This window comes from Topomyia yanbarensis, chromosome 1 (genome assembly GCF_030247195.1).
Source record: "Topomyia yanbarensis strain Yona2022 chromosome 1, ASM3024719v1, whole genome shotgun sequence".
NCBI lineage: Eukaryota > Metazoa > Arthropoda > Insecta > Diptera > Culicidae > Topomyia > Topomyia yanbarensis.
In genome coordinates this window covers 93,085,339-93,100,400 of record NC_080670.1, presented here as the reverse complement: position 1 = coordinate 93,100,400, position 15,062 = coordinate 93,085,339, and positions in this window count along the sequence as shown.

The following is a 15,062-nucleotide window of genomic DNA, read 5'->3' as shown; positions in this document are numbered from 1 at the left end:
TTTGGTGAAAAAATATTTGGAAAATTCTCAAGATTTTTCGAGAGTTATGCCCTGGAGTGAAGAAAAAATCATTTTCCCGGTTTTCTTTAGTAATTATCTAAAAAATCAAAGCGGTGACATATACTTTTTCATATATAAAAGTTCATTATGTACCATAAGGAGTACATTCCGCAACATTTTTGAGAAAAATTTCCACATTTTCCACGAAAATTTTCCATTTTTGCTATAATGTAGGTAATACGTTTTCTCGCGGTCTGAAAGTTCCGAATAAAATAAAAATTGTATCAAAACGTAGGGTATAATTTTTACAGATGGAAAATATGTTGTTTTGGGGAAATTGTTCACGATTTTCTCATGAAAACTCAAGATTTCCAATCAATTTAAAAAATCCATTCGATTCTGTGCGTGAAGCTGAAATTGAAAACTAGAAGTTTTCTATTCAAGCTCTTGGGTACAAGTTTTTGTCCCATTGGTTGCAGCGCTTCAGGCTCTATAAATATTGGGCATGAAATGTTATGTCATGCATGTGAAATTTTTGAAAGTTTTTTTATTATTCATTATGAATAATTACATATCACGTTTGCGTAGTATATTCATCAGAATCTACACTTTGGTAGATTTCCGTATATAGAATTCCGTAATAGAACTTCGAAAGTAAATTTTGTATTTGTAAATATGAGTTTTCTGGACTGTCTGACCCTTTTTTCAAACAGATACTCAGTCCAGTAGCGGACTAATGAAATTTTCTGACATAGTGGACTTAATTCTCACAGCTTTCAATGTTACTGATCCTCTTAAAAGCCTTCTGATACTTTTTCTCCCTATAGTGCAAACTTTTTTGAAGCAGTTGACTACTAAATGGCCCCTCCTTGCAGCGATCGTATCCTTCGATGGCTAAGTCATCGAACGAGGTCGCCGATTCGATCACTGTTCTACAGTGGAACAGCAGAAGTATCCTCCCGAAAATCGATTCCTTTAAATTTTTACTAAAAAGTTTAAAATGTGATGCTTTCGCATTATGTGAAACTTGGTTAACTTCCGATATAAATCTCAACTTCCACGACTTTAATATAATTCGTCTGGATCGAGAAAACCCCTATGGAGGAGTACTTTTGGGGATTAAAAAGTGCTATTCTTTCAACCGAATTAACCTCCCTTCGACACCAGGCATTGAAATTGTCGCTTGTCAAGTTATAATCAAAGCTAAAGACCTTTGCATTGCTTCCATCTACATTCCTCCTAGAGCCTCGGTAGGGCACCAAACGCTTTATAATATCACGGAATCATTACCGGCACCGCGGCTAGTTCTGGGAGACTTTAACTCGCACGGTACGGTATGGGGCTGTCTTCACGATGATAATAGATCAACACCAATCCAAGATCTTTGCGACAATTTCAACATGACCATCTTAAACACGGGAGAAATGACGCGGATTCCTACACCACCAGCACACGCAAGCGCGTTGGATTTATCGCTTTGCTCGACATCGCTACAGTTAGAATGCATGTGGAAGGTGATCCCTGATCCCCACGGTAGCGATCATTTGCCTATCGTGATTTCAATTGCTAACGGTTCAAGACCATCGGAAACAATCAATGTCTCGTATGATCTCACACGGAACATTGATTGGAAGAGTTTCGCGACCGCGATATCCGTTAAAATCGAATCCACTCAAGAACTTCGTCCGGAGGAAGAGTACTGGTTGTTGGCTGGCTTGATTCTCGACAGTGCGAATCAAGCTCAGACTAAACCAGTACCCAGCGCGAGTACTCATGGACGGTCTCCCACCCTGTGGTGGGATAAAGAGTGCTCAGAGCTGTACGAGGAAAAGTCCACTGCATATAAGGCCTTCTCGGAAGACGGGTTACCCGCTAGCTATCAACAGTACGCGTCGTTAGAAAATCGAATAAAGAGTCTAATGAAAGCCAAAAAACGCAGTGTTTGGCGCCGGTTCGTCGACGGGTTAACGAGAGAAACAGCGCTGAGCACTCTTTGGGGTACGGCTCGACGCATGCGTAATGGAAACAGTACCAACGAGAACGTGAAATATTCATACCGTTGGATATTCGCTTTCGCCAAGAAGATCTGTCCGGACTCTGTCCCGGTACAGAAAACGTGCCGCGCCGCGTCTCCTCACGATACCGCGAACGAAACACCTTTTTCGATGGTGGAGTTCTAACTTGCTCTCTCATCATGCAACAATAACGCCCCAGGGTTAGACAGAATCAAATTCAACTTGCTGAAGAATCTGCCTGATACTGCAAAAACGCGCTTGTTGAATTTATTTAACAAGTTTCTTGAGGGTAACATTGTCCCACACGATTGGAGGCAAGTGAAGGTCATCGCCATCCAAAAACCAGGAAAACCAGCCTCCGACCACAACTCGTATCGACCGATTGCAATGCTGTCCTGTATTTGGAAATTGTTCGAGAAAATGATCTTGTGTCGCCTCGGCAATTGGGTTGAAGCAAATGGCTTACTGTCAGATACACAATTTGGCTTCCGCAAAGGCAAAGGGACGAACGATTGCCTTGCGTTGCTTTCAACAGAAATCCAAATGGCCTATGCTAACAAAAAGCAGATGGCATCAGTCTTCTTGGATATTAAGGGGGCTTTTGATTCTGTTTCTATCAATATTCTGTCAGAGAAGCTGCACCAGCATGGTCTTCCACCAATTTTAAATAACTTTTTGCTAAACCTGTTGTCTGAAAAGCACATGCATTTCTCGCATGGCTCATGTCTAAGTCCCCTACTCTACAATTTTTACGTGAATGACATTGACGATTGTCTTGCCAATTCCTGCACGCTAAGGCAACTTGCAGACGACGGGGTGGTCTCTGTTACAGGGCCCAAAGTTGCCGACTTGCAAGGACCATTACAAGATACCTTGGACAATTTGTCTGCTTGGGCTCTTCAGCTGGGTATTCAGTTCTCCACGGAGAAAACTGAATTGGTTATTTTTTCTAGGAAGCATGAGCCGGCGCAACTACAGCTTCAATTAATGTGTCAAACTATTGCTCAGGTTTCAACTTTCAAATATCTCGGGGTCTGGTTCGACTCTAAAGGTACCTGGGGATGTCACATTAGGTATCTGAAACAGAAATGCCAACAAAGGATCAATTTTCTCCGAATAATGACTGGAACATGGTGGGGTGCCCACCCAGGAGACCTGATCAGGTTGTACCAAACAACGATATTGTCGGTGATGGAGTACGGGTGTTTCTGTTTCCGCTCCGCTGCGAACATACACTTCATCAAACTGGAGAGAATCCAGTATCGTTGCTTGCGCATTGCCTTGGGTTGCATACACTCGACCCATACGATGAGTCTCGAAGTGCTGGCGGGCGTTCTTCCGCTAAAAAATCGATTTTGGGAACTCTCATATCGATTGCTCATCCGATGCGACATTCTGAACCCGTTGGTGATTGAAAACTTCGAGAGGCTCCTTGAGCTTAATTCTCAAACCCGATTTATGTCTTTGTACTTCGACTACATGGCACAGAACATTAATCCTTCTTCATATACTCCCGTGTTCGTTTCCTAGATACTTCTGATTCTACTGTATTCTTCGACACATCCATGAAGGAAGAGATTCGTGGAATCCCGGACCATATACGCCTGCAAGTGATCCCCAATATATTTTATAATAAATTTCGAGAAGTCGACTGTGACAAAATGTTCTACACTGACGGATCAAATCTCGATGGGTCTACTGGCTTCGGTATCTTCAATAATTCTATCACCGCTTCATTCAAGCTCAATGATCCCGCTTCAGTTTACGTCGCAGAACTTGCTGCAATTCAGTACACCCTCGGGAGCATCGACACTTTGCCCACAGATCACTACTTCATCATTTCGGACAGCCTCAGCTCTATCGAGGCTCTTCGTGCGATGAAGCCCAAAAAGCAATTCCCATATTTCCTGGGGAAGATACGTGAGTCCTTGTGTACGTTATCTGAAAAATCTTATCAGATTACCGTAAACCGGGGTGACTTTGATCATCGGGGTGACTTTGATCACTCGAAACATTTTTCGTAGATCGCTTATTAAACCAGAATAGTCGACCGAATCATTTTAATTTAGAATGATTTTTACTCTAAACTTATAAAAAACTGATTTGTTATACTTTTTGAGTATATTGTTCGGTTTTTGGGTACAAAAACTACAAAAAACCTAAATTCGACTTTACTTTATTTTTACGAAGCTTCGTGAAGTGATTATTTTTTATAAAACAAATAATTCTCAGATTTGAGCAAAAGTAATTAATTACAAGCGAGTTTTTATTTTCCTTTTGATTGGGATATGCCTAATTTAGTTTTAAGAGTTTGTTTATTTTAAATGCATTTTTTTGTAAAACTAGATGGCAATTATTTCAAATTATTTTAAGCTAAAATTCCTAACATTTTTTTTATTGTTCAATATTCTAATGTGTTAAAATGAATGAAACTTTTTGTACATTGATAAAGCACTGAATTAAAACAATTTTAGCAGTTTTAAAGGTCTCCAGAATCTTTTATTCTAGTTGGACACAAATTATACGAATATTGGTTACTCGAATTTTAAGCACATTTAAATACTTTGTATAATGTCAATTAACATCTATTTAACAATGAGTATCTTTCCAGAATTAGTTTAATCAAACATTTGAATGAAAAACATTGACATCAATAACTTAATGTGGGTGAACATGCAGGTTATCAAAGTCACCCCGGAACACGAAAACGGACTTCAACTTGAAATCATGTTTTAAAAAATAGCTGTAAGCGGACAATTTTAGGTAAAACCATCCAATCTTGTTCTCCATACATCAGTACATGGTTTAAAAATATTAAACTTGAAAAAAATGTGTTGTGTCTAAAAATATGTAATAATTACTTCGAAAAGTGATCAATGTCACCCCGGTTTACGGTACCTTTGTTTGGGTCCCCTCTCATTGCTCTATCCCGGGCAATGAAAAGGCCGACTCATTAGCAAAGGTGGGCGCATTAAATGGTGACATATACGAAAGACCAATCTGCTTCAACGATTTTTTTAGTATTTGTCGTCAGAGGACACTCAACAGTTGGCAAACCTCGTGGAGCAATGGTGAACTTGGACGATGGCTACATTCCATTATCCCAAAGCTATCAACGAAGCCTTGGTTCAGGGGGATGGATGTGGGTCGGGATTTTATTCGTGTAATGTCCCGACTTATGTCCAACCACTACACCTTAGATGCGCATTTGCGGCGTATTGGGCTTGCGGAGAGTAGTCTGTGCGCTTGTGACGAAGGCTATCACGACATCGAGCACGTTGTCTGGGTATGCGCCGAGTATTTGGACGCCAGGTCTCATTTCCCTTCGGGCTCGAGGTAGACCACCCAATGTCCCAGTCCGAGATATGCTGGCAAATCGTGATTTCCCCTGTAAATATTTCCTAAAAAACTATTACTATTGAATTCCTTGTTTCTCTTGTATATAGTATCTTATTTCTAGTCTTAAGATAGCTGTAAAATTTTTCTCTTTTATAAAAAAAAATATTTCAACATTGTAACCTCCTAGTTTTAAAATATCCAAAATGTAAAAACAAAAGAATTTGGCACCGCCAAGCTAACGCATTTGTGCCTATCAAATAAACGAAATGAATAAAAAAACCCATTGGTCATTTGAATGAGCATTCGGATGATAGCGTTTCCATTGATTCATAAAAAATATACCACTAAATAATTGAACTGTATATGTCTGCATGTAGGAATGGCGCCTCATATATATGCATACATACATTATGTGCATCGTTCTCTTATGTGCTTATAAATTGAGGCCATTATAATGTAAATGAGAATCCAAATCTATCAACAAAGATTGGAACTCTAAATCTAGCTTCCGGTTGCCATAAACAGGTCATATCTGATTACGTCAACATTCCTTAGAGCTTGCAAAGTCGTCAGAGGAGGCCAATATGACCAAGATATCACTAATGTCGAGCTACGAAAGAATAACTTTGATACAACCTTGATACTAGTCACTCGTATCAATAGATTGTCTCCAAAGTCAATGGATGATCGTCGAAAGCTCTTCAAGACAGGAAGACTCCTTGAATATTCTTCAAGCTTGGTTGGGGGCACCGTCCAAGGTCACAACTTCCAGGACATTATGATGCACATTCAATTTCGGATCTTTTGTCGCAGTCGATTTGGATATTATGACGCATAAGAACTGCGTCATAATGCCCCAGGTCATATCGTCCCAAAATAATGTGCGTCATAACGTCCGGGACATTATGACGTACGAGGGTGCGTCGTAAAGTCCGAAAATAGACGTACGTCATAAAGTCCGCAATCATTCCAGTATCACATCGTCCCATATCCGTACTGCGTCATAAAATCTAACATTATATGACTCACATGATATTGGGATGTTATGACGCAGAAGCACTGCGTCGAAAAGTCGAATATTCTATGACGCACTGATTGTTTCGGACATTATGACGTCCAAATCTATTGAAAAGTACATCAAATTACTTTTATGTACAGGTCTAGATCACTGGTGGCCTATATATGATTCTTTGGATATATTGCCCACTATCGATAATTCCGGAAATCCCGGTTTTCGGGCATATTCCTAAATAAACCTTCAAAATGGCAAAAGGTTTCAGAGGCCCGGAAAGTTACAGTTCTCTAATTTCAATGAACTTGTAATTTGAAATACAAATGATCGAGTCTTTCCAGGCTTTTAATTTTATTGGATCCTAGGAGCGATGCCTCCTGAAGTCACAATTTGAGCTTGCCTTTAACCTTCACAAGTTAAAGTCACATCGGTTCTTCGGTGCTGACTAGACCAATTTGCACTATCCTTTTATTAGGTTTCTTCTTTTACAAAATTTTAGCACCCGAATATTGCTTTGTGTTCTTGAATGTAGTTGTCATGTACAATAAAATGTAATATCTCGACAAACATATGATTTGGTCTCAAAAGCCAACTGTCTAAATACACTTTGGTGAACAATTCAGGACGAACTGTTAAGCGCCCTGTACAACCGTTGATAGCAAACAAAAGAGAACAGTTTTGTCTTCCGTTAACTGCTATGCACCGTGCTTGGGTAATAACGGTTTTTTGAGAATTTTTCCTCAAAGTTAATTTTGACATTTTGCTTTGGAGCCCTAATCATATGTTTGTCGAGATATATGTATTTGAAAATTTATAATGAATATAACCAACCATAAAATCCTAGTGTTCATGATTGAGAAGGTACTAGGGGGACAGCTTTTTAGCTTCGCGGACGTCATCGATATCATTGGATTCGATCACAGTATAGTGGACTGACTATAAACTTTGGTGGACAGTGTTCTCCGTGGCAGATAGTAAAGATCGAGGCGTCAAAAACGATGTTGATTTCAAGGTAGAAATTGATTGAGTACAGTATGAGTTTGTCGGAGAGTTCAAATATAATGGATAACACTAGTGCAGTGGTTCGGAGATGACTGAATCGATTTACACAAACATAGTTTCAACTGAAAGGTATAACGCTCCTATAAGCTGCTATTGAATTTTTAGTTGACCAACTTCCGGTTCCGAAGTTACGGGTTGAAGAGTGCGGTCGCACAGCAAATTTCCATATAAACTGGTACCTCCATGATGTCTAAATGATGTAATACATATGAAAATTTATCCAAAATAACTTGGATTTGTGGTCCTAGATCATAAATAATCAATCAAAGTAGCTTTGACTAGAGTTGGCACTATTTTTCAAAGAAAATCTGGCAATTCAACTAAAAATATCTGGCACTTGACGGTGACCTCAAAGTCATTGAAATTTGGCATACATTTTAGTTTTCATCAATCGATTTTTGTAAAATTTTGGACATTATTACTCAAATTTCCAAAATGTGTGTATATGTAGTAACATCTAAAGCTTAAAAATCTGGCAGAATGAGAGATTTCTCTTTTTGTCAGGAAGCTGCCAAAACCTCTGGCTATGCCAGATAACTCTGGCATAATGGCATCCCTGGCTTTGACCACATTGACCACCAATTATGGTTCATGATGTCCCCAGGGAACGCATCAAGTTCCTAAGCTAGTGTCACATCCATTTCCCAGCGGATTCGAGATCAATTTTTACAAACTTGATTTCAAATGAAAGATACAGTAATGCCATTGATTGCTATTGAATTTCATTCGGTTCCGATTTTTCGGAGTTGCAGGTTGGTTAACAAGGTCACACTGGAATTTCCCATATAATCCGTTACAATCGTAATACCTAAGAGGCTAAAAACTATTGAAATGGTCACGAAGCTACTTAGATTCGCAGGTCTAGATCACTGAATGCCAATCAATGAGTCAGTGGCATAGCCAGAAATTTGGTTTGGGGGTGAAGAGTATATTCGCAACGCCTTATATTTGCCGAGCGTCCGAAACTTATCATCTTACATTTATCAATGTTGATCTGCATACCGTTCAGCAAACACCATTCCTCTATATTGGCTATATCGTCTTGGAGTACAGCAGAATCGAGTGCTGAAGCAATTGAACGAAAGATTTTCAGATCATCAGCATAGAGCAGTTTTTCAGAGTTGATGCGGATGCAGAGGTCGTTCATGAATAAGAGAAAGATCAGTGGCCCTAGGTGACTTCCTTGAGGCACACCGGCTGGCGTTACGAATGCGCTTGAGCATGTAGTGCCAATTCTAACGAAGGCAGATCGTTGTGAGAGGTAAGAATGCAGCCATCTGGTAACCCACTCAGGAAAACCTAGTCGCTCCAGCTTCAAAGCAGCAATGTTGTAGGGTACCTTGTCGAATGCTTTTGCGAAATCAAAATATATAGGATCCACTTGTTGACGCTTCTCTACAGCTGGAACTAGAAAGCTCGTGTACGTCATCAAGTTCGAAGTAGCGGAGCGTTTTTTCATAAATCCGTGTTGTCGTTCGTCGATTATGTTGGAAGAAGCAGCGTACATCGCATTGTACATAAACTTTTCCAGAATTTTAGCTAGACAGTTCAGCAGTGAGATTCCTCTGTAGTTTTCAACATTTTGCCTATCTCCAGCCTTATGAATAGGAACTATAGCAGCTTCTTCCCATGCCATTGGGAAAATATTTTCCAAGATTGAACGCTAAAAAATAATACTTATTGGTGCAGAAAGTGCTCGGGCACAATGCTTTATAAACACAGGAGGCAAGCAATCCGGACCAGGCCCTTACAAAGGATCAACGCTGGACAGAGTGCTCGCTACATCAGAATTATTTACGTTAGGAAGAGGAAGGTTGATATTATGCGTTGGCAATGTTTCAAGGTACTGTTTCGATGGATAGACAGGAGGGCTGGTAAATACATGTCGGAAGTGATCTGCAAAAAGGTTCGCCGACTCGGCAGCGGACTGTGAATTTTTGTCTCGAAGATAGACATGCTCAGAAAGTGCTCAGGAGTAGGTATTCGGTGGTTTGTTAGATTGGTGCAAAACTTTCCAGCATAACTGGTTCCAGGCATGCGAGAACTACACGACTCTACATAACTATCGACTGAGGGTATTGTCGAACAATATTGCCGAAAGCGCATCGAAGATCGGTCAAAAAGAAATAACCTGAACGCAACATGACAGCAAGCCAGCGAGACGGAAGCCTGTTTGGTTCGATGCGAAGAACCAAAGAGCGATAAGGCTAGAAGCCGAATGCTTGCACCGGTTACACACTGAACTAAGAGTAGCCGAAAAAAATCATTGGCGTAAAAATGTAGATACGTAGGAAAAGATATTCGCTGAGGTAGAGTTTATTTGTTTATTGTTTGTTTACATCAACAGGCTGTTGTGAAGCCCTAATGATGTTTCGATGATTAAAATAAATAACGTAGCATTAACATATAAAATTAATTAAAATAACATTAAAATACATACAAATAACAAGGTCAAGATAAAAACGAATATAGACAACAATTCTCTTCAGAGTCACGATGCTGACAGCACACTTGCAAACAAACGACAAAACAAACGACGGAGCGTTTTGCTTGGGAGATGCTAGTCAAAAACTGAAGCAACTCTATTGAATGCCCTCTGGATACCGTTGATGGCTATGTTCATCCCGTAGTTTGTCCGACGAAACTGCAACCGCTGCAAATTCCTGTTCCTCTGGGGAGCACATTAATCGAATTTTCCTGCAAAACGGCGGAGCAGTCGATTCTATTCTATAGAACGTCTGCCATGAAAAGCGCTTTCAGGAGATTTCGTTCGGTTTGCAGAGTTTCCAGATCGATGAGTAAACACCGGCTTCCGTAGCCAGGTAGCTGATACGGATTAAGCCACGGTAACCAGCGCAATGCAAATCGAATAAACCGCCGTTGAATGGATTCGATTCATGTAGATAGAACTCCACACTGTAGAGCTGAACTTGATGATTTGGCGTACAAGTGCGAAGTATAGCGACTTTAGGCAATATACGTCGGTGAAGTCTCTAGCTATACGCGTGATGAGGCCCAGCGTTTGTGATGCTTTACCGACGATGAACGAGACGTATTGCTTGAAAGTGAGTTGGTTATCCAGTATGACTCCAAGATCTTTAACGTGAGTGACACGATCGATTTGAACATCCCCCAAGGTATATTGGAAACGAATTTTTCCTTGTAAAGGAAATCATCGAGCACTTACTCGGGTTGACGATCATTCGATTCAAATCGCACCAAGCTGCGAAACTGTCCAGTTGATTTTGCAGGAAATGGGCATCAGCAATCGAATCTGCATATACATTTTCAGATCGTCCGCAAATGACATAATTCACATCGTTGAAAAACAGTACAAAAATTATCGGACCAAGGTGACTCCCCTGTGGGATACCGGAGGTAGCATTGAAACTATCTGATTGAAAATCGCCTATAGTGACACTCATCGACCGGTCGGTAAGATAGCTGTTGAACCACCTAAGGAGGGAGCGGTGTAGTCCTAGTCTCTGCAGCTTTGCAACAGTTATATCGTGATTAATCTTATCGAATGCTGCCGATAAATCAGTGATGTATAATTTTCGCTGCACTTTATCATTGGAAATGTAATATGTACGTGTGTTCAAAATGAAAGTAAGTGTGATGTATAGATAAGTACGTGTGATACAAATATATGCATATTGTGGCTTCATCAAGTAGTAAAAGGAAGAGAGTGGAAAAGTTTAGTGTTATAAGCAAGAGTTTTTCATCCTATATGATTTTTTCGTGGTATGGATGTTTTCAAATAATCCTTCCGAACATCATTGCAACCTTCATAAGATATTTTAGCTGAAAGTTGAATGAATAGCGCGCAAGTCGCAGGCAGAATTACAAATAAAATTTCGTGCCGTGCCGTTGGACTATTGTCCAACTAAAAACCTAAAACAGGCGGTGCAATTGTGCCTTTCTCAATCATGAACACGAGAATGTTTGCGTTGTTTATATTCATTAAAAGCTTTCAGATGCATATATTACATTTTATTATTATACATAACATGACAACTATATACAAGAAAAGAAATCATTATTCGAGTTCTAAAATTTTGTTAAAGAAAAAAAACAGCCACGGTAATATTGAACTGAAAAACCTGTTTTAATCCACCTAGAGGTGCAATTATGCCTTTCTCATTTCTACAAACTATGATTTAATAGCTGGTTCGTACAATATAACATTATGGAAATGTCTTTCATTCTTATTATACTTGGTAAGTATATATAAGAGCACCTTTTTGCATTCATCGCGGTATCGGTTTGAATCGGAGTTTTCTATGTGATCGCACTCCACAACCCGTAACTCCGGAGCCGGAAGTCGGATGGAGATGGAATTTAATATCAGTTTCCGGGTACGCAACGCCTTTCATTTTAGACTAAGTTGATTAAATCGGTCTAGCCATTTTCTAGAAACCAATATAACCGTTATTCTGAATTTGGATGCTTCCGGAGCCGTCGATGGAGGCCAGTGTGGCCAAAGAGACTTTGAATGACTGTTGGTGACCTAGCTCTACAAATTCAACAGTTGTGTTTACATTTTGGAAAAAATTTCACCATTTTACATTCATCGCAGAATTCGTTAGAATCGGGATTTGCTGCGTGATCGTACGTATCACCCTGTAATTCAGGAACCAGAACTCGGATCCACACAAAATTCAACAGCAGCTGATGGACCTTTCATTTAAAATCAAGTTTGTCAAAATCGGTTCAGAAAATTCCGAGAAACCGATGTGGACAAATCAACAAATTTTGTTTTGTAACCATACTCTTCAACTCGTAATCCGGAACAAGATGTCGGTTGAAAATGAAATTCAATAGCAACCTATGGGAATATTATACCTTCCATTTGAATCTTAGTTTGTAAAAATCGGTTCAGCCATCTCCGAGAAACCGATGAGGACATTTTGTTAACAAATCCGCACATACACACACATACATACATACATACATACATACATACATACATACAGTCTGTGTGGATGGTAGAGAATTGGTGGTGTGTAGAGGAGTGGGGCTGTCACCCTACGGAAGAAACGAACTAGTAAGTAGTTGAATTAGAGTGCGTGCTATGCACATAAAACCCCTCCCCGAAGTAATGCCGTAAGGTAGTGCCGGGGAGGAATCAGGTTCTGGGCAAGAGCAGTGGTTTTTAGCGGGTCGGGTGATGGCAGCCCAAACCCGTTCCCTGACAATGGGGTTTTTGTACATTTTTCCTCACTCAGGGTTTTTCTGAAAATTTTTTTACTGCTCTCAAAAAAAAAAAAAAAAAAAAAACACACATATATACATACAGATATTTTGCGATCTCGGCGAACTGAGTCGAATGTTATATGAGACTCGGCCCTCCGGGCCTCGGTTAGAAAGTCGGTTTTTGGAGCAATTGCATAACCTTTCTATATGAGAAAGGCAAAAGAATAATATTTAATTAGCTTAATTAGCATGAGTTCAATGTTATCTTTATGTGATTATATTTTGAAATGTTGGTGGAATGGGTTTGAAAGTGAAGGGAATGGGGGGTTAGTAGAGTGGGAGCGGAGGATGCGTCAGAAATCCTTCTTATTTCGGTAAACGGGGTGGATGAAGGAAATGCGGGCGTGAGGGTGGTCCAAGGGGAGGGGAGTGATGAAGGAGTGAGGTGTAAGGCAAGGCGGGGGGGGGAGTGGGGTAGGGGCGGCGACGCAATACTCAACTGCATATTTTGCCTTCCATTTGAGACTTGGTTTGAGAAAATCGGTTCAGTCATCACCGAAGAACCGATGTGACTTTAAGTGTGGAATATGCCCGGAATTCCGGACTTCCGGAATCGTCGATAGTGGACAATATATTCAAAGAATGTTTGATTGGCAATCAATGATCTAGATCTGCGATTAGAAGTAATTTGGTGACCATTTCAATAGTTTTTAGCCTCTGAGGTATTACGATTGTACCGATTTATATGGGAAATTCCAGTGTATCTATACTAACACCCCTGTAACTCCGGAAGCAAGAGTCTGAACCGAATGAAATTCAGCAGCAGTCAATGGTATTACTGTATCTTTCATTTGAAATCAAGTTTGTAAAAATCGGTAGAGAATTCGTTGGGAAATGGGAGTGATATTAGCTTAGGAACTTGGCGGGTTCCCCGGGGGCGTCATGCATCGTCATAGGTGGCCAATGTGGACAAAGCTGCTTTGATTGATCATTAGTGATCCAAACCCGCAAACTAGAGTAATTCTACATCAATTTTAATATGTTTTACATCATCATGGTGGTACCAGTTTATATGGGAATTTGCTGTGTGACCGCACTCTTCAACCCGTAACTCCGGAACCGGATCAACTAAAAATTCAATAGCAGCTTATGGGAGCGTTATACCTTTCAGATGAAACTAAGTTTGCGAAAATCGGTTCAGCCATCTCTGAGAAAATTGTGTGAGTTTAAACACACATACACACACATACACACGCACACATACATACACACATACACAGACATTTGCCGATCTCGACGAACTGAATCGAATGGTGTATGACACTCGGCCCTCCGGGCCTCGGTTAAAATGTCGTTTTTTACAGTGATTGCATAGCCTTTCTTTATATGAGAAAGGCAAAAAAGGTGCGAAATCGGCAAAGTCCCAAAAAGTCGATCTCGACGAACTGAATCGAATGGTGTATGACACTCGGCCCTCCGGGCCTCGGTTAAAATGTCGATTTTTACAGTGATTGCATAGCCTTTCTTTATATGAGAAAGGCAAAAAAGGTGCGAAATCGGCAAAGTCCCAAAAAGTCGATTCTTATGAAAAAAATTTTTCGTGATAGCATAAAATCTCGATGCATTTTAAAGATGTTTGGCATCAAAAATACGAATTCGATTTCTGAAATTTCATGGGGTTCCCCCTTTGAAAAAAATTTTAAGTTCCGGTTTATATGGGAATTTCATATGTGACCGGACGGTTCAGTCTATATTTCCGGAACCATATAAGCGATCCGTGCGAAATTTTATAGACATCTGTTGGGAAAATATAGCTATCATTTGGGACTAAGTTTGTGAAAATCGACCCAACCATTTCCGAGAAACTGATATGAGTTTGCCAGTTTTGAAAGACGGCCGCTTTTCCCGGGCACTTCCGGAACCGTGTATGGTGGTCAATGTAGTCAACGAAAGTTTGTTTGGCCGTCGGTGACCAAGAACTGCAAAGTTAAGTTATTTGAGAGACATTTTAGCGAAATTTTTACCTTTTTTGCTTTCATCCGTAACTCCGGAACCGGAAGTCGGTTGGGGATAAAATTTAATAGCCATTTACGGGGACGCAACATCTTTCATTTGAGACTAAGTTTGGTTGATTCGGTCTAGCCATCTCCGAGAAACCGATGTGACTGTTATTTTGAATTTGGATACTTCCGCCGGGGCTTCCGGAATCGATGATGGTGGCCAATGTGACCAAATAGACTTTGAATGGCTGTTAGTGACCTAGTACTACAAATCGAAGCTGTTGTGGTCACATTTTGGAAAATTCATTCATTGCAGAATTTATTAAAATCGACATTTTCTTCGTGATCGTACTCATCACCCTGTAATTCCGGAACCGGAAGTCAGATTCATTAGAAATTCAATAGCAGCCTATGGGAACGTTGCACCTTTCATTTGGA